We start from the raw sequence: 20,406 nt of genomic DNA, 5'->3' as shown, positions 1-20,406 counted from the left end.
CTGTAAAATGAAGATAATTCTTATCTGCCTTGCATGGTTTAGTATTAGGATTAATTACTAATTTTGGATAAGTAATTTGAACATGAAAAGCATTACATAAATGAAAGTAAGTACTAATATTAAAACAGAAATTACTGAGCCATTCTGTAAAAAGCACAGACATATATTTTCTGCTTATTATTATTGTCATGTGTATTATTAGATCATTATCTAATAATTTCTGGATTTAAAAATATAAGACAACAAATAGATCTTTTTTCTTTATGACTTGACACTCACATAGGTATTTTCCTTCTTTCACAAAAGTAGCACTGAACATGCTATTACCACGTAAATCGGTGATTCCCTAGTACAGTGATGTTGACCTGCTTTATAAAACATTGTTATATGGCTTGGACCACTGCAATTTTTTTTTTTTTTTTTGGGTTGGGAGAGCATTGAGAAGAAATAACAAGTCTCTTTTAAAAATTACTTGCTTAAAATAAAATAAAATTTAAAAGTCAAATATATATAGATATTGCAATAACTTTAAAATCCATTCCCTAAACCAAAGGAGAAAAAATACATTCCATTTTAATAAAAGAATTACAGATGTCCTACTATCTACCCATGCAGATTCCTGGTCATATTAAAAAAAAAAAACCAAGAAATAATTATTGATTGAAAAGTTAACATTCTGTAAGAAGAGAGGGAAGAACAGAACAAACATAAAACTGATCTGTTATTAAATGTTTCAATGACTCTTCATTTTCCATAGCATAAACTATAACTTTATCAGCACAGTACTAAAATCTTCATCATATTCCCTACTGCCTAATTCTCAAACCTCAATCATTCTTGCCTTCAATAGTTTTTAAATAGTTATTTACTGAGCATGTACTCTGTGCCAGGCTCTTTGTTAAGTGTTGGGAATACAAAAAGAGGGCAAGGGGGAGAGAGAGAGAATTCCTGACAGCACAGAGATAAGACTCTAGCAGGAGATACAAAAAGTTAACTAAAACAAATGGTTAATTGTATATGCTGTGTAGTTGGGTCAGGGACTACAAAGGTTATTACAGGATGCCACAAGGGCTTATGATAGAGACCTAATCTGAGGGGTAGAAAAATTGTTCCTACAGAAATGCCATTTAAGCTAAGGTCTGAAGAACAAGAAATTATCCAGGCAAAGTTGCAGGGACATGAAGAGGGGCAGCTGACAGTATGAAGGCTCTGAGGAGAATGAGGCCTGACACACTAGAGGAAAAGAAAGGAAGTGGCTAGAGATGGGGCTACAGGAGTAGGTGAGGGCCCAGATTAGAGAATACTTGTAACCAACTTAGTACCCTATTTTAAGAGCAATGAGAAACCGCTGACGTATTTGAAGTAGTAGGTGTGAAATATTCACAAGTGTGCTTTTTAAAAAAATTATTCTGTCTGTTGTATGAAGAAAAAACTGACAGGGACAGGAACAAAAGCTAGGCTATTATAGTTAGAAGGTTATTGCAGTGGCTTAGGATAGAAAAGATGATAGGAAATAAAGAAAGAAAGGAGGAATAAAAGGAGGGAGTGTGAGAGGAGAAGAGAAAGGAAAGAGAGAGAAAAGAAAAAAGTAAACTCTTAACTTCAAATGTCAAGTAATAATAAAGAAAAAATATTTTCTATCATATTAAGCAAAAAACTAATTCCCACCACATATACAGAACTTCTACAAATCAATAAAAGACTAACAACTCAATTTTTAAAATGAACAATGGACAGTTTATAAAAAAGAAAATACAAGTATTATAAAAATGATATGAAAACATCCTCATAATTAGAGAATTAAAAGTTAAAATAATATTTTGAGATTTTTTCATCTATAATATTAGTAACATTGAGTAACATCAGTAACATTGAATGTCAGTTTGGGAGTTTAAGAAGTGTCGCATGACAAAATTGTTAAACAGGGTTTTTACTCAAAATGTTATATACTGTTCGTGGAAATTCACATTCCACTCTCACATAAAAGACATTTAAAAACCCTTCAGTAAAGAAATTACATTTAATTTGCCTTAACCCAGTGTTGCAGGCTGGCTGAGTCTTCAGAGAGCAAACTCTCTAAGGAAGCTTACTGGGAACTGGTCGTCTTCCAAGAGCTACAGCTGATAACAGGAGGTGCTGCTACAGAACTGCACTCACTTTTGCAGTGGGATGATAGGATCCCAGAAGAGCTAATGTCTGAGGGTGGCACTTAACCCTCAGATGCAAGGACAGAATGGCTTGACCCACAGGGATCAATGGAGATAGCAAATAAAACATAGGGTTCCTAGGGGGAAACAAATGGACAGCCAATTAGGATAATCCTTAGTTTATATAGTCAAGGAGATCATAAATGGATGAACAGAAGGCTGAAATCAGACCTCCAACAGGAAAGTCATGATCCTTTGCCCAATCTCCAGACCTGAGGCATTCTCAGACCCAGAACCCACTCACTTAAGTAGCGGCTGGGATTACATTAGGAAGGACTGTAAAAGACCATGGAAAATGTATGTAGTAATTCCCCAATCTTTCCTCCAGGGGACCATAGCAATTCACTCAGTTCATGATACACTGGAAAAGGAGGATACCCAGATCTCCTGAGGGCTGTGGTACACAGGGTCTGAGTTGATGCTGATACTTGGTGTCATTATGGAAATGAGATAATAAACAGAGTTCTGGCCAAATCTGTCTCATGGTTTTCATTCACATGGACAAAAATATTAATTCATGGTCTTGATGTAGCGCTATAAACCTCCTGCTCCCTGTTATAATGAAGGCACTTGGACCATCTGGACATTCTATAGAGCATCACATTAATTCACTATATTGATGATATCATGTAAATCAGACCTGATTAACAAGAAGTAGCTAGTATTCCGAGTGCCATAGTGAAATTAATGTGCTCCAGAGGGTAGGAGATAAACCTTACAAAGATTCAAGGGCCTCACTGATCTGGGTCATGCTCAACCATCCTCTTCAAATTAAAGAGCAAGTTATTCACCTTGTATATCTCAGTAGAAAGAAGAATCACAACACGAGGTAGGCCAATTTAGAATTTTAATGTAGCATATTTTGTTTGGAATATAGCACCAACCCATTTATTGGGTGATAAGAGAGACTGCTAGATTAAAGTTGATCCCAGAGTAAAAAATAAAAAGGTTTTTATTGAAGGCCCAAGCTGTGGCATAAGCAGTTCTTCAGTTTGGGCCAGATAACCTAGCAAATCTTGTGGCAGTAGAGGTATCTTTGGTAAAGAAAGACACCAAGCAGAATTTGTGGCAAGCCCCCCGTAGGGGAATTGCAGCACAGAGCCTTGGGCTTCTAGAGTAAGAGTATATGGTCTGTAGCATAGAATTAGGCACGATTTACAAACAATTTCTGGCATGTTCCTGAGCTCTGGTGGAGTCTGAGCATCTGATCATGGGACATGAAGTCGTAGCTGCAGATGATTAGCTGGATACGGTCAGACCTTGGGTCATTAGGTTAGGCTGGCTGAGAGAGATATGGAGCCCCTCAAAGGAAGACTTGCCAACCAACAGTAGGAAGTACAGACAACTTCCAACTGTCTGCTCCTTCAGGGTCTGCCTCAGCAGCAGAGAGACTCTCAACCCAAGGTTATACCATTCCCAGTGCCCACACCTAGTGACTGAGAGAGACAAGGAAGCCAAGGCCTGGCTCTTGCAGCCTGTTGCAGGACACCCCAACAGACACCATTTGCTGCAGAGCTCCCAACCAGGTCAGCCCAGGCCTTGGTGGACAGGGTGGAAGTTTGACTTCCTCCTCTGCCCAGTCTTGCTTCCTTCCACTTCGTTTCACAAACACAATTCTTTTTTTTTTTTTTAACTATTTATTTATTTGGCTGTGCCGGGTCTTAGTTGTGGCAAGCAGGATCTTCACTGCAGCTCGTGAGACCTTTAGTAGCAGCGTGAGGGATCTTTTAGTTGCAGCACGTGAACTCTTAGTTGCGGCGTGTAAGATCTAGTTCCCTGACCAGGGATCAAACCCAGGCCCCCTGCACTGGGAGCACAGAATCTTAGCCACTAGACCACCAGGGAAGTCCCAATGCAGATTCTTTAAAAACATCTTGCACCCCAAATTTTTCCTAGAGTCTGCTTCCAGAGAACCAATTCTGAAAATACTTATAAAATGGAAGTGATGTATCTATCTGGTTCCGAGGGCACAAGAAAGCTGCACAAACATGTGGCCCAGATCCCCGTGTCATTCACCACTGTTGTTCCAAGGCCTCTCCCTCAGCTCACACCTAGGACCTAACTGGGGCTTGAGTGGGGGTAGTTTTCCCCGTGATCAGCTAGTGAAGAACAAAGACTAAACTTAATTCACAGATGGGTCAGCTCAGTATGTTGGTGCAAGCTGATAAGAGACAGTTGCTAACTTACAGTGCTACTCAAGTTGATTCTAAAAGATAGCAGTGAGAGGAAACGCCCCCAGTAGGTAGAGCTCTAGGCAGTACATCTGGCCATCCGTTTTGCATGGAGAGAGGAGTGACCAGTGTAAGAATACACATAGTCTGTGTGAGGCAAATTGCTTAGCTGTTGATCAGAGCCTCCCTCTAACCAAAGCTGATCTAGCTGCTATCACTGTGGACTGTGCAGTATGTTAGCAGCAGAGACAAATCGAAGCCTCCAATACAGAACCATCCCTCATAGACACCAACAAGCCTATTGATGTGACATTGATAAAAGGGCAATGATTTATTTTGATCAGGATTGACAAATATTCCCAATATGGGTTGATCTCCCTCATAACATTGTTTGATAACAGATCAAGGGACCCAATTTTTAGCAAAGGAGGTTTAGTAGTAAGCCCATGATAATAAAATCCACTGGTCTAACACACACCTCACCATCCAAAGCTGCTGAGCTGATAGAACCGTGAAATGGCTTCTTGAAGATACAGCTAAGGGCCAGTTTGGAGATGACACCCTGTGAGGACAGAACACTATCCTTTAGGATGTAATATACTCATTAAACCAATACCCTTTATTTGGTGCTGTGTCTCCAAAAGGTAGACTATATGGGAACAAAGGAGTAGAGGTAGGAGTTTTCCTGCTCATGATCATTCCAGTAACACACTTGAGGAATTTTTGCTTCCTATCCTTGAATCTTTCGGACCTGTGGGTCTAGATATCCTGACTCTCAGTAAGTACTCACTCCCACTGGGGGTACATTGAGTCCCACTGAACTTAAAGCTATAGTGGCTGTCTGGTCACTTTGTATGCCTTGTTCTAGTAGACTAGCAAAAGGAAGTTAATATACTGGCAGAGATAATAACATCAGGAGGATAAAGGACTATTGCTACATAGTGGGGGCAGTAGAATTATGATTGATACTCAGATACCAATCATCATTGATATCTCTTAGTATTCCTATGCCAGTTTCAACTCTAAATGGGTAAATTCAGGAACTTTGGTCTGATAAAGACGTGGTAATCAGGGGCCTAGACTTTCCAGGACTGAGAGTCTTGACCACTCTAGCACGCAGGCTATGAGAACTGGAGAAGTGCTAACCAGCAGAGAAAGAAGATGGATGGAAGGTAAAAGCAGAAGATAATGAGTGAAAGTTATGATCTCAGGATCTACTGTAGCAACAGGGGCTGTCATTTTTCCTACTAATTCTCCTCTTAGGTTTTCCAGAAATTGTGACCAACCAGAATCCTGGGGAAGCAACACTTGCACAGAGTGAGCTTAACGTGAGAAGCAAGTGGATTTCATCACTGCAAGGGGAGGACTGTATCAGACACTGTTGATGCCCACCCAGATCCCTTTACTCCATTGGTGCCCCCAGCCCTCAGCTGTTGTAATTGCTCTTACTGGCTCACATTTGCCCCTTTCCCATGAGAATTGCCATTTAGCAACAGGAGCTCCTCCCCCACAGGATGTTAGGTACTCCAGAAACCCCAGCTGCAGCCAATCCACAGCTAATAACTGCCTAATATAGGAATACAAAAGTCTGGACTCCTTTCCTCAAGGTAGGACTAAACTTTTGGTGCAACTAATACTCTAGAACTCCCCATAGGATCAGGTTGAAGCTAGACTTCAGCTGAGAGTATATTCTGGCTTAGCTTTTTTCCCTTCTCCTATCCTGATTCCATCACCCCCTTTCTCCTGAGACTGTTCCCATAATAAATCACTTGCATAAGAATCCCCACCTTAGGTTCTGCTCCTAGGGAGCCCAAACCAAGTCACTACACCTCAGCTTCCTCACCCATATCTACTACTATTGACCCTTTGTTACAGAGAAGGAAACTGAGGTGTAATTATAAAATCCTTTTAAAAATGCTTAGAACATGCCTGACACATTAAATGTTCAAAAAGTGTTAACTATTACTCATACTCTGCAAACCTTTTGAAAAACCAATATGCACTTGCAGAATTTAGTTTGCTCCATTATGACAAATTAGAGTCATAATCCCCTATCAGGCTCAAAGAAAGAAATTATCTATCTTATTGTTTTCTCATAAAGAGAAATTTAAAAATTGCTCATCCACAGGTCCTTTGCACTGTACAATACAGACCTACCCCCAAGTCCTAGCTATGATATTTGTGTCTCACTTATCCAACATGTAGTTCTATGTAAGGGACCCTCATTAATCAAGGGCAAAGATTCCTCCTGATTTACAAACTTTCAACAAACTCAATTTTGTCTTAAATAGTTTTGTTTTGGGTATATATGTATAGTGATCTGGAAATGAGATAAACACAAAGAGAGAACAATAATAAGCCAAATAACTTTCTAAAATGTTGTCCACCTAATCCTAAGAAATAAATCTCAGTACTTTAAAAGGATTACCTTTGAAATTGTACTTCAAAATTAAATTTACCCTTCCCTCAAGAGGTGAGGGTTTATGTCCATTTATTGAACACTCATGAAAAATCTATCATTTATCTAACCTGTGTCATAAACTATTCCAAATCAGAGTAGCTTAAAATAACACGCACCTTTTTTTGTTTATGTTTCTGTGGATCAACAGCTTGTGCTGGGTTCAGCTGGGTGATTCTTCACTGGTCTCACATGGAATTACTCTACAGCTACAGGAATAGACAGGTTTGACTGGAGTCTTAATTTATTTGAGCTGCTATAACAAAACATCATAGGCTGGGTGACTTGAACAACATACATTTCTCACAGTTCTGGAGTCTGGAAGTCCAAGATCAGGACACCTGCAGATATGGTATCTGGTGAGAACTTACTTCCTGATTCATGGATGGGCTGTCTTCTGTGTCCTCACACAGCAGAAGAGACAAGGGATCTCTTTGGAACCAGGGCACCAATCCTATTCATTAAGGTTCCAACCTCACAACCTAATCACCTCCTAAAGACCCACCTCCAAATACCATTATACTATATTGGGTATTGGGATTTAACATATGAATTGGGCAGGAGGGACACAAAATTTGGTCTATAGCAACTGGGCTGGTTGGGCTAGCATGGCCTTCCTCCTATATCTGGTGATTGGTATGGGCTATAGGGCCTCTCTCTACCTGGTCTCTCATTCTCAAGACTTCTTCACATGGAAGCAAAGGAGTTTCAAGAAGATAAGAACAAAAACTCATGGCCTCCTGTTGCCTAAGCACAGAAGCACCACAACATCATTTCAACCACCTTTTTTTTTTTTGGTTGCCTTGGGTCTTCGTTGTTGCACGCAGGCTTTCTCTAGTTGTGGTGAGCGGGGGCTAATCTTTCATTGCGGTGCGCGGGCTTCTCACTGTGGTAGCTTCTCTTGTTGCAGAGCATGGGCTCTAGGTGCGTGGGCTTCAGTAGCTGTGGTGCGTGGGCTCAGTAGTTGTGGCTCGCGAGCTCTAGAGCACAGGCTCACCAGTTGTGGTGCACAGGCTTAGTTGCTCCGCCGCATGTAGTATCTTCCCAGACCAGGGCTCAAACCCGTGTCCCCCTGCATTGGCAGGCAGATTCTCAACCACTGCGCCACCAGGGAAGTCCCTACATTTACCACTTTAAAAGTAGAAAGCAGACTAATAAATAGAGCTTTGTGAACAAAGACAGATGCACCACTAATTACACATCATCTCATTTTCCCATCTGTGGTCCAGGATGAAAATATTCTCAAAGTCTGAGGCTTCTATTGTCAGGATGTATAGCTGATGGAATTGAGGATTGATTACCACTAGACCATGACTGGGCTGGGCTGGGCCCAGTGCCAAGGCTCCAGTTCAAGGAGCATCGAAGGAATAAGATTGATCTTGGTGTCATATAAATTAGTGTTTTTCAAATCATATAAATGAGCAATGAAATCAATTTAGGGAGCTACCACTAGTATTTCTTAAATGAAATGAACAAATTACAATAGAATAGAAACTATCTGTAATGTCACCACAGCACCCACCGGCTATGACTAGAGCTCAAATATTTAATTATGTAGCCAGTCCCACCAGCTCCTGTCAACCAGAAAAGACTAGCTCTTCACTAGTCCTTTTTGCTCCATCTTTAGATTACTACAGAGATTCAATGTTTATTGGATTACATCCTCCTAAAACCCAACTTTTGGAGTGGGGTCCTGATGATATTTGGTTATTTGGTTAATAGTATTTATTTGGTTATAATCTTACTTACTATGCTGAGCCAAATTCAACTAATATTAGAAACAAAGCCTTCTTAAAGCCAGTGCAACATTATCTAAGAGTCATTGTGCTTTTTAAATCACATCAGAGTCAATAACTAACCTCAAACTTAGTGATAAGATTTATACTAAATTCTTACCTTAAGGGAAATAATCAAAATATTTTGTTTAAAATTCCTGTACAGAAGCGGAAACAAACTTTCCTTTTTCTTTACCTTCAAGATGAAATAATCCCATAGAACATGGAAAAAAAGGTCCTATTTAAGTAAGGAACTAGGGAATTCATCAGTCCCTTCTACCATCTAAAGAGATATGGATACAGAATAATACCCCTCTTCCCTGGAGTTTGCACTTCTGGCAATCTCAGTCACTTTAAGCAAAACTAGACCCTAGATATAAATGTAAAGGCTCCAAGTAACTTCTAGATGGCCAAAATAAAAGTCACAAAATCTATGTGCTAAAATCCTTTCAGTTTATTAAATAATTTTTACCTATTTTACATTTTTATTGATTTTCCAATCATAGCACACTTAAGGCAAAAAATTACGAAAAGAAGTTGCAGTTAGAGATAAGCATAGTGATAGCAACAGAAATGGTAGCTAACAACCCACTAAGTTGAGAGATAGGAAAATTGTCAAAACTCTGATAAGAGGACACCAAAAGCATAGCAGTGTATGGTCATTTAGTATAAGCACCAATGTAGCCTTACATATCTAGCCTACATACATACCATCATGAATGATTCTCACAAACATAATAATAATTGAAAGGAACCAGACCAAAATAAAAGTATATGCTGAGTGATGCCACTTATTTAAAATTAAAAGATAGGCAAAACAGATCTATGGTGTTAGGAATTCAGGCCACGGATTACCTTTGAGATGGAGTCAGTGTGGGAGAGGGCATAAGTTGGGGAGGTGGGGGTTGCTTCTGGATTACTAGTAATGTTCTTATTCTTGATCTGGGTAATATTTTCACTTTGTGAAAATTCATAGACCTGTACACTTACATTTTGTATATTTTTCTTTATGTATACTGTAGTCAATAAATTATTTATAAAAGAGGTGATTAGGTAAAAGTAAGTTAAAAATGTGATTATGCATTTTATCTCTGTGACGATCATATTATAGAGCATAAAATTGGAATTTGTGTTGGTTCGGGTCCCACAAAAAGCAGCTGGCAAGACAAGATTAAATATGTAAGGATTTTATTCAGGGAAATGCTTGTGTGGGAGACCTTGAGAAGAGAGCCAGTGAGTCTGGGAGAGCCATAACCACCATGCATTCTGTCTTGAGTGAAGGAGGAAAGGAGGTTGGGTGGAAGTGTCCTACACTGTGGTGTAGCCTAAGGAAGGTTCAACAAGGCCATTGGAGAGACCCATGACCCCCAGGAATGTGCCTGCCTTAATATCCCTGGCATGCTCAGTCACTGGCAAATGTAGCAAAGAATTTCAAGCACAGAAGCTGACCCTTTGGTCAAGCTCTTTGTGTTGGATGTATGCAATGCCTACTTTTATGGCCACTACAGACACTTTGGCAAGGTATTTTCTTTTTTTTATTAAAATAGAATTTTTTTAGTTTCTAAATTTTTATTCACTTTTTAAATTTACATACAGTAAAATTAACTCATTTTTAGGGACAGTTCTATGAGCTTTGACAAATGCATACAGTCATATAGCCACAACCACTGTTAAGAAATTTATCAGTTCCCTCAGCCTAAAAATTCCCTCATGGTATAACTTTAAAGTGACCTTCTCATCCCATCCCCAGGCCCTGGCAACAACTGATCTGTTTTCTGTCCCTATAATTTTTCCTTTTCTAAATTATAAGTGAAATCATATGTTATGTAGCCTATTGAGTCAATGCTTTTGAAACTAATTCATATTCTTACATGCATCAATACTCTTTTATTTCTTTTTTTACATCTTTTTTATTTCTGAGCAGTATTCCACTACACTGATGTACAATTTGTACCCATCCATCAGTTGTGAATATTTAGTTTGTTTCCCATTTGGGGCAATTACGGATAAGCCACTGTAAGTATTTTCATATATGTTTTTGTGTAAACAGAGTTTTTTTCTCTCTTGGGTAAATACCTAGAAGTAGAATTGCAGGGTCATATAGTAAGTGTATGTTTAATATTAAAAGAACTGTCAAACAGTTTTCCAAGTGGCTATATTATTTTTACATTTCCATGCACAATGTTGTTCCACATTCTTATCATCACTTGGTATTTGTCGGGGTTTTTTGTTTTTTATGTTTTGTTTTAGCAATTCTAATAGGTGTGTGGTACTATCTCATCTTGGATTTAATTTATATTTCTCAGGTGACTAATGATGTGGAGCACCTTCTCATGTCTTTAGTTACTATTCACATATCTTTGGTGAATGTCTGCTTAAATCTTTTCAAGTATTGCATACTTTAATCCATGGGAAAAAAATCTGCCTTCCAGCCCCAAATCTTCTATGCCCAAACATTTTCTGAGGTTCAAGTGTTTATTTTTATATGAGAATAAAAACAAAACCTTTAAGGGAAATCACCTCATCTCCCTTTAAAATATGAATTGTTGACCGGAAACAAATAGACTGCTGACTATTTCCCTAGCAAAGATGAGTTTATTGGGGATCAGCAGAGAATTGCAGTTTCGGGTCTACAACCATGGCAAGCTACATGCAAGTCCCTGCACTACAAGGAAAGGAGAATGTTTTTATAAGGAGGAAAATGAAGTTGGGAGGGCTACAGTAAACAAAGCAACCATGATTTTTCATTAGTTGAGTCCTTGCCATGAAAGGAGTCTTTCTTTTTCCTGTTGGGCTCTGCTATCATCACAGAGTGTGAGCGCTCCTTCTTCTGGTTTCCCAACTCTATTTAATTGAGGTTTCTGTTTATTAATTGTTATATTTCCCCCTTTTGATCAAGATCTTTCTCTGAAAGCATCACTGATGAAGAGTCAGGCTTTCTAGTTTCAGAAGCTTTTTCCCTCAATTGTCAGGAAAGACCTTTCCTGGTTGTTGTGTCACACGCTGGAGGGAAAGTGCACAAATTAGAAACCTATTAATGTCACATTCAAGTAACAATGAGGGGTAGGAGGGAGAACTCTCAGGTACTTTTTATCTACATTTTTATCAAGATCATAGACTTTATGATCATCTGAAGCATTATGTCAACATCAAAGATTTAGCAACAAATTCCCAACAGGCCTGGTCAGGATGTCTTGGGAATGCAGTCTCATCAGATGTTATCTACTTCAATTCCAGGAAATATTTATTTTCAGGTTATCAGATAATGTGCAGGTTCAGACAGGATTTGACATTTTTTTTAGCTGTGTCACATGGAGCCAAGAGTCTATTCCTTGGAGTTTGTCAGCACAAGAGTTGGTTAGCAGTACCTGATTGGGTCTTTCCAGTGAGGCTGAAGAGAGTTCTTCAGGTGTTGTCTTTTCCAATAGGTGAAATCTCCAGGTTGCAAGGTGTAATGCTTAAGGTCTTTGCCTCCCAAAAGCACACCGGGAAAAGACTGCTCTACCAATTGGTGTATCTCTCCTTTCATCAGTTGTGAGTCAAAAGAAGAAGGAGTCAAGTGAACTGGGCATCCAGTGACTGTCTCAAAGGATGAGAGTTTATGAGTTCCAAAAGGGGTGGATCTGAGATTTAGAGGGACCAATGGCAATGTTTTTGGCCACATTATTTGAAGCGCCTCTATAAATTTTGCCAATTGAGTCTTAATAATGCCATTACTGCATTTGACTAAACCAGAGGTTTGAGGGTGGTAAGCACAGTGAAAGCGTTGTAAAACGAGCCAAACAACACAGACTTGTTGAAACACTGGGCCAGTAAAATGGTTTCCTCAATTACCATGAAGTTTGAGAGGAGTTCTCCAGGTAGGGGTAATCTTTCCCAAAAGGACTTTAGCCATAGAAGAAGCAGTAGCAGCCTGTCTGCAAGGGAAGACTTCAGTCCAGTGTGAAAACATACAGACTATGACTAAAACATATTTATACCCACTAGATAAAAGAATCCGTTTGCCATACTTTTAATGGTCCATTTAGTTAGAAATGCACATGAGGAAGAACCATGGTTTTTAAACATAAAATCAGCCAGAGTCCTCTGGGGGTAGGAGCACCCTCAAAATACCTAGATAACTGGGATCCCATTTTCTAGAGGTTTTTCCTCTAGAGTAAAGAACAATTTTCAAAAGCTCAAACAATGTACAGCACAATGGCTCAATTCAAACAGCTTTCAAGCCAATTGCAGCTGGTCATAAGGAGGCAGCTTGGTCCTGGAGGATCCAGGCTGAAAGCTTTTTTTTAGCCAGTCTCCAGAAGACAGAAGTCTTCCAAAAGAATAGGCTAAAGGCTGAAAAACCTGAGAAACCATTTCAGAGAAACAACTCCTCTTCCTGAAGGAAGGTATGTATTCTTTGAACTATAAATTCAAAGAATACGTAATTCTAATAATTTATCATAAGGATATGTATAAATATATATATTTGTACACATATACATACCAACAAACACATGTACATTGAATACAGTGTTGTCTGTGATATAAGAAAGTTGAAAATAATATAACTTCAACAATATGGGATTGTTGAAATAAAATATAATAAGTCCATATAATGGAGTATCATGTGGTCATTTAAAATGATGTTTCAGGTATAGATCCATAGATATAAAAAAAAGTATTCATGACAAATCACTATGAGAAGAAGGCAGATCACAAAATATGTTATTGTATGTTCCTTTTTGTTTTAGTATATGTGTGCCTCTAAGTGTGCATTTGAAAATACATGAAGAGTTAGCATTGGTTATCTCTGGATAAATGTAATAACTGATGTTTTCCTCTATGTATTTCTGATTTTCTCTAATGAGTATTGCTTCAGTAATGGGGAAGGGGAGGGAATAAAAGCAAAGCATTACAGAGAAATAAAAACATCATATTTAATTATTAATAGTGATGGATGAATCATCAAGAAAAAGTTTAAATGTGTTTGGTATACTTATTAAAGAAGGCAGATTCATATTAAATATTAAAGTTTTTTTCTTTATTGGAGTATAATTGCTTTACAATGGTGTGTTAGTTTCTGCTTTGTAACATAGTGAATCAGCTATACATTTACATATATCCCCATATCTCCTCCCTCTTGCGTCTCCCTCCCTCTCATCCTCCCTATCCCACCCCTCTAGGTGGTCACAAAGCACAGAGCTGATCTCCCTGTGCTATGTGGCTGCTTCCCACTAGCTATGTATTTTAATTTGGTAGTGTATATATGTCCATGCCACTCTCTCATTTCGTCCCAGCTTACCCTTCCCCCTCCCCATGTCCTCAAGTCCATTCTCTACATCTATGTCTTTATTCCTGTCCTGCCCCTAGGTTCTTCATAACCATTTTTTGTTTAATTCCATATATATGTGTTAACATACGGTATTTGTTTTTCTATTTCTGACTTACTTCACTCCGTATGACAGACTCTAGGTCCATCCACCTTAGTTTAGTAAGTTTCATTTGTATAGAGAGAACCTCATTCCTATGAAGAAAAAGGAGATGAGGTATATCTGTGTGTGCATATTTGCATGCATATGCCATGAATGTGTGCGTGCCTGTCTGTGTATTCTACAAAGTAAACCTGGGACTCGCTTGCCTTTTTCACATAGTCATAGAGAATATTTGACACAGAAGGCAATGTTCTGATTCATCCCAAAGCCTGCACCAGCATTGGTAAAATACCTTTATTCTTATTTTGCTACAAGCATTGAATTCACAGAGGAACTCGTACTTCAATAGTTTCCCTCAGTTTGGGTCAAAGAGACCTACTTTTGCATTACATAGTTACAGAAACCATATGAACCTTTTAGCCACAAAGCATGTGTCTCAAAGACATGATATTCACAACAGAAATTTCAGGCTTCGAACTGTGGCTTTCATAGCTCATATGGCTGTGTAGATTTCTTTTCACTTAAAGCTAGAAAGATGATTCCTAGAATACTTTATCTTCGTTACCTTTTTTTTTAATAATCTCAGCCTTACTGACACCCAGAACACAAGCATTTTTCTAAACAGAAGGTAGTTTCCAAGTTGTTCGAAAACACTGTACTTTTCAAAGCAGTCTCAGTGAAAGTCACAGTAATCTGATACGTTATGAAGCTCTAGTGATTTAGAAAACATGGACCAAGGTGTCAATCAGATCAGAGACACCACCCACAATAGAGGACAAAGAAGAAGACATACAAGCAGCATATTCTAGGATGATTCTGGTTCCCTCTATTGCCCCCATTGAAGGCTCTCCTGCTGCTTTCTGGTATTTTGTTAATGAATAAAACAGTAGTAAATTCCACTATGAGCTCGAAAACATTTTTATTTCATTCTAGGGGCACAAAAGGAGGTCTCCTTGTGAGTTATTGAAGTACGGAGACAAAAATCAAACAAGCTCAGCAAAAATTTTCTCATTCCCCAGGAAATGATGATGGAAACCACATCAGTCTCTGGCTGCTCCAAAACAAATAAAACTAATGCTTTGTTTTTCCATTTTACCCTTGATCAGTATATCACCAAAAGCAGAAGCATCAGTGGCATTTTTCAAATAAAACGACAGCTAGAGTAAGGAGTGCTAACAGATAATATTTGTTCTAATTTGAGTCAAATACGGTAGAACTTGTTACAGTAATAACCCACACAATGTCATTTTTTAAGTTTATCCAAATTCTTAATATTTCAGTCTTCTTTCGTAGTAACTTATCTTTACATATTTATTATAAAAATTTTAATGTATTAGAAATATATGTACATAATCAATTCAACCCTCACAACTGTCTCTATGTCAAAGAAAGAAAACTAAAGTACTGGGAGGTTAATGAGCTTTCCTAAGGTCACACATAATTAACAGGTGTTAACACCTTTTGTTGCATTTGCTTTAAATATTTTGTTCTTTTCATAAATAAAATATTACACACATAGCTGAAGTCCCTGCTTTATTCCTCAGTGAATCTATTCCTCCTTGCATCCCAGAAGAAATCACTATCCTAAAGCTATATACCTGTCTGTTACATTACTGTACTTTTGTTACACACATATGTATTCATAAACAATATATAGAATTGTTTTCTGTGTATAATTCTGCATTTGCTTTCTTTTACTCTATGTTTCTGTGACATAGCCACTTTAAATCATATAAATCCAATGCACTCATTTAGCTGCATTATAGTAGTCCATCATATGAATGTTCCACAGTCAAGTTATTCTTTCTCCTATTGACAGATATTTAGGATGTTTCAAATTTTTCAATACTAAAAGCAATGCCACTGAGCAGACTTCTCATTTTCAGTCAGTCCTTCCAGTGAGCTTGGAAGTTGAAGATCCACCCTAACAACAGGTAAAAAGTTGAAAATCAACAACTCTTCTGAGATCCATCAAATAAGTGAGGTCAAAGGGCAAACTGCTGCTCCCAAAATTGGAGAAATGCATACAGAGAATTACAATTTACCAGAGCAGAAATCCATGAGCAGAAAATTCCATGAGAACCCGTGCTGGGTAGGAAAACCTGAACTGTAATTGAAGAATTGCTGGAGGCTCAGTGCGGACAAGCCCAAGAGTTAAAAATTGCAGGGGGCCTCCCTTTGGGTTCCCCACACTTTTGTGAGTTTTACCATCAGGACCTCTACCAAGTTCTCACAGTGAAGAATGAAGGAAAAATCCCCTTGTGCTTCTGGCAGGAGGGAGAAGAAAAGTAACAATTTTTAAATCACTAGAGCATTCTGTTTTGAGGGGTTTTTTTAAATTTATTTATTTATTTTTGGCTACTTTGGGTCTTCGTAGCTGTGCGCGGGCTTTCTCTAGTTGCGGTGAGTGGGGGCTACTCTTCCTTGTAGTTCATGGGCTTCTCATTGCAATGGCTTCTGTTGTTGCAGAGCACAGGCTCTAGGCATGCGGGCTTCAGTAGTTGTGGCACACGGGCTTCATTAGTTGTGGCTCACGGGCTCTAGAACACAGGCTCAGTAGTTGTGGCACACGGGCTTAGTTGCTCTGTGGCATATGGGATCTTTCCAGACCAGGGCCGAACCCGTGTCCCCTGCATTGGCAGGCGGATTCTTAACCACTGCACCACCAGGGAAGCCCCAAGCATTCTGTACTTAACAAAGTTTGCCCTTCAAGAATCTATTTTACAAGACCCTAAACTACTGGGGTTTTATCAGAGCCTAATCTACTTGGTGGAAAGGAACTCCAGCCATTCAACCCCAACTCCAGCCTCCTTTAGCCATCCTGTCCCCCACCTAAGGCAGGGGAAAAAACTGAGAAGCACTTGTGAAGTTCACAGAGCAGGGGTGCAGACTCACTAGACAACTGAGACCAAATCATAGGACTACAGAACATGTCCCCTCCCCCAACACCCTACCACCACACCCCTAAAGGCCTATTTACATAAGTTCCTTTTACCCCATACATCATATCTGGCTTTTAACAGAAAATTACAAGGCATACTAAAAGGCAAAAAACACAGCTTGAAGAGAATGAACTAGAATCAGAACCAGATTCAGATACGGAAGGAAAGCTGGAATTATCAGACCACGAATTTAAAACAACTATGATTAACGTGCTAAGAGCTCTAATGGGAAAAGTAGACACATGAAAGAACAAACAGGCAATATAAGCAGAGATGGAAATTCTAAGACAGTATCAAAAAGAAGTGCTAGAAATCAAAAACACTATAACAAAAATAATGTCTTCACTAGGCTCATTAGTAGACTAGACACAGCTGTGAAAAGTATCTCTGAGCTTGAAGATATGTCAGTAGAAACTGAAAGCAAAAATAAAAATACTGAAAAAGGGACTTCCCTAGTGGCACAGTGGTTAAGAATCCACCTGCCAGGGGCTTCCTTGGTGGTGCAGTGGTTGAGAGTCTGCCTGCTGATGCAGGGGACACGGGTTCACGCCCCTGTCCAGGAGGATCCCGCATGCCGCGGAGTGGCTGGGCCCGTGAGCCATGGCCGCTGGGCCTGCGTGTCCGGAGCCTGTGTTCTGCAATGGGAGAGGCCACAACAGTGAGAGGCCTGCATACAGAAAAAAAAAAAGAATCCACCTGCCAACACAGGTGACACAGGTTCGAGCCCTGGAGCAACTAAGCCCTTATACCACAACTACTGAGCCTGTGCCCTAGAGCCCGTGAGCCACAACTACTGAGCACATGTGCCACAACTACTGAAGCCCACGTGCCTAGAGCCCGTGCTCTGCAACAGAGAAGCTGCTGCAATGAGAAGCCCGTGCACTGCAATGAAGAGTAGCCCCCACTCGCTGCAACTAGAGAAAGCCTGCGCACTGCAACGAAGACCCAACACAGCCAAAGAATAAATACATAAACAAATTTATTTTTTAAAAAACACTGAAAAAAACAGAACAGAATATCCAAGTACTGTGGGACAACTACAAAAGGTGTAACATACATACAATGGAATACCAGAAGGAAAACAAAGAGAGAGGGGAACAAAAGCAATATCTGAAGCAATAATGACTAAGAATTTCCCCCAAATTAATGTCTGACACCAAAGCACAGATCCAAGAAGTTCATAAAACACCAAACAAGATAAATGCCAAAAAAAAAAACAAAAAAACCCACTACGCCTAGGCATATCATATTCAAACTACAGAAAATCAAAGATAAAGAAAAAATCTTGGGACTTCGCTGGTGGTCCAGTGGTTAAGACTCTGCACTCCCAACACAGGGGGCCCAGGTTCAATCCTTAGTCAGGGAACTAGATCCCACATGCCACAACTAAGAGTCCACATGCTGCAACTAAAAGAGCCCACATGCTGCAAAGAAGATCCTGTACATGGCAATGAAGATCCTGCATGCCACAACTAAGACCCAGCACAGCCAAATAAATAAATAAATATTTTTTTGAAAAAAATCTTGTTATATGTCAATTATATCTCAATTTTTTTAATAAAGAAAAGAAAAAGAAAAAATCTGGAAAGAAACCAGAGGGAAAAAATACCTCAGCTATAGAGGAGCAAAGATAAGAATTACATCTGACTTCTCTTCAGAAACCATGCAAGCAAGAAGAAAGTGGATTAAAATATTTCAAGTATTGAGAGAAAAAAAAAACACCAAAATAGAATTCTGTATCCTCTGAAATTATCCTTCAAAAGTAAAGGCGAAATAAAGACTTTCTTAGACAAACAAAAATTAAAGGAATTTGTTGCCAGTAGATCTGCTTTGCAAGAAATTTTTTAAAAAGTTCTTCAGAGAGAAGGAAAATAATATAAGCTCTGAAACTCAGATCTATACAAAGAAAGGGAGAAGATTAGAGAGAATGAATAAGTGAAGATATATAAAAACTTTTATTTTTCTTATTCTTAGTTGATCTAACAGATTACAGTTTGTTCAAAATAATAATAGCAACAATATATTTGATGATTATTGCTTATGTATAAGTGAAATGAATGACAGCAATGATACAAGGGATGGGAGAGAGGAATTAGGATTACTTGACGTATTAGGGTTCTCCAGAAACAGAACCAGTAGTGTGTGTGTTTGTGTGTATGTGTGTGTGTGTATAATGAGGAATTGGCATATCCATTTATGGAGATTGAGAAATCCCAAGATGTTATCTGTAAGCTGGAGACTCAGGAGAACCAGTGGTACAATTCAGTCTGAGTCCTTAAGGCCTGAGAATTAGGGAAGTTGCTTGTGTAAATCCCAGTCAAAGGCAGAAGAAAATATGATAAGTTGTCCTAGCTCAATTACTGAGGCAGGGAAAAAAGGGGTGAATTCCTCGTTCTTCTGCCTTTTGTTCAGCTCAAGCACTCAACGGATTGAATGATGCCCACTCGTATTGGGGAGGGCAATTACTTTATTGAGATACCAATCAAATATTAATCTCATCCAGAAACACCCTCACAGACACACTCAGAAAAAATGTTTAGTCTGACCACCTCTTGGCCAATCAAGCTGACACAAAATTTACCATCATGCTTGGTTATTATAAAGTACTTGCAGTACCCATGAAGTGGTACAGTGTTATTTGGCTTGGTTGTCAATGTGCATTGCAAATTCTAGAGCCACCACTAAAAAAAGTAAAAACACGGTAGCAATGCCAATTTCATAGATGCCATGGGTAGTATTTGCCAAATGCTTTAGAAGTTCTAAGATAAAATATATGAGAATTACATTACCTAACATATCCAATAAAACTTTTATTTAAAAAAAAATGCTACTGTGAACATCCTTGCATGGTTCTCCCTGAGCAGATATGGATGGAACTGCTGAGTCACATGGTCTTTAGGGGCATCTTCCACTCTTCTAGGCATTACCACATTATCCCCAAAGTACCAATTTGTACTCCACCAGCAGTTCTTGCTATTGTTCTCCATCCTTGTTGATACTTCTTACTGTCAAATATTTAAATTTGGGAGTGTGAAATGATATACCTCATTTTAATTTGCATTCCCATATTTATTAAATGCGGTTGATCGTCTTTTCATGTGTTCGTTAGCATAAACTTGCTCTTCTATGAATTACCTGTTCATATCTTTGTTCATTTTTTCTATTAGTTTGTTTTTCTTTTTCTTACTGAAGTGTAAGATTCCTTTATATGTCTTAGATAATAATCCTTTGTTGGTTCTATGTGTTATAACTAAATATCTCTTCTCAGTTCTTAGAACTCATCTTTCCACTTATTTATGGTGCATGTTAAATTTTTATAACATAAACTGTCCTTATAAGTGGAAGTAAGATACTTACAACAACATGCTATATAAACCAGGCCTCTGAATTACTCTTTCCTGTGTTTACTGCTTTTGTTATTATTATTTATTTTATTTTT

Source organism: Monodon monoceros, unplaced genomic scaffold (genome assembly GCF_005190385.1).
Source record: "Monodon monoceros isolate NGI ecotype Baffin Bay Population unplaced genomic scaffold, NGI_Narwhal_1 Super_Scaffold_20, whole genome shotgun sequence".
Taxonomy (NCBI): domain Eukaryota; kingdom Metazoa; phylum Chordata; class Mammalia; order Artiodactyla; family Monodontidae; genus Monodon; species Monodon monoceros.
Note: the sequence above shows the minus strand (reverse complement) of the source record.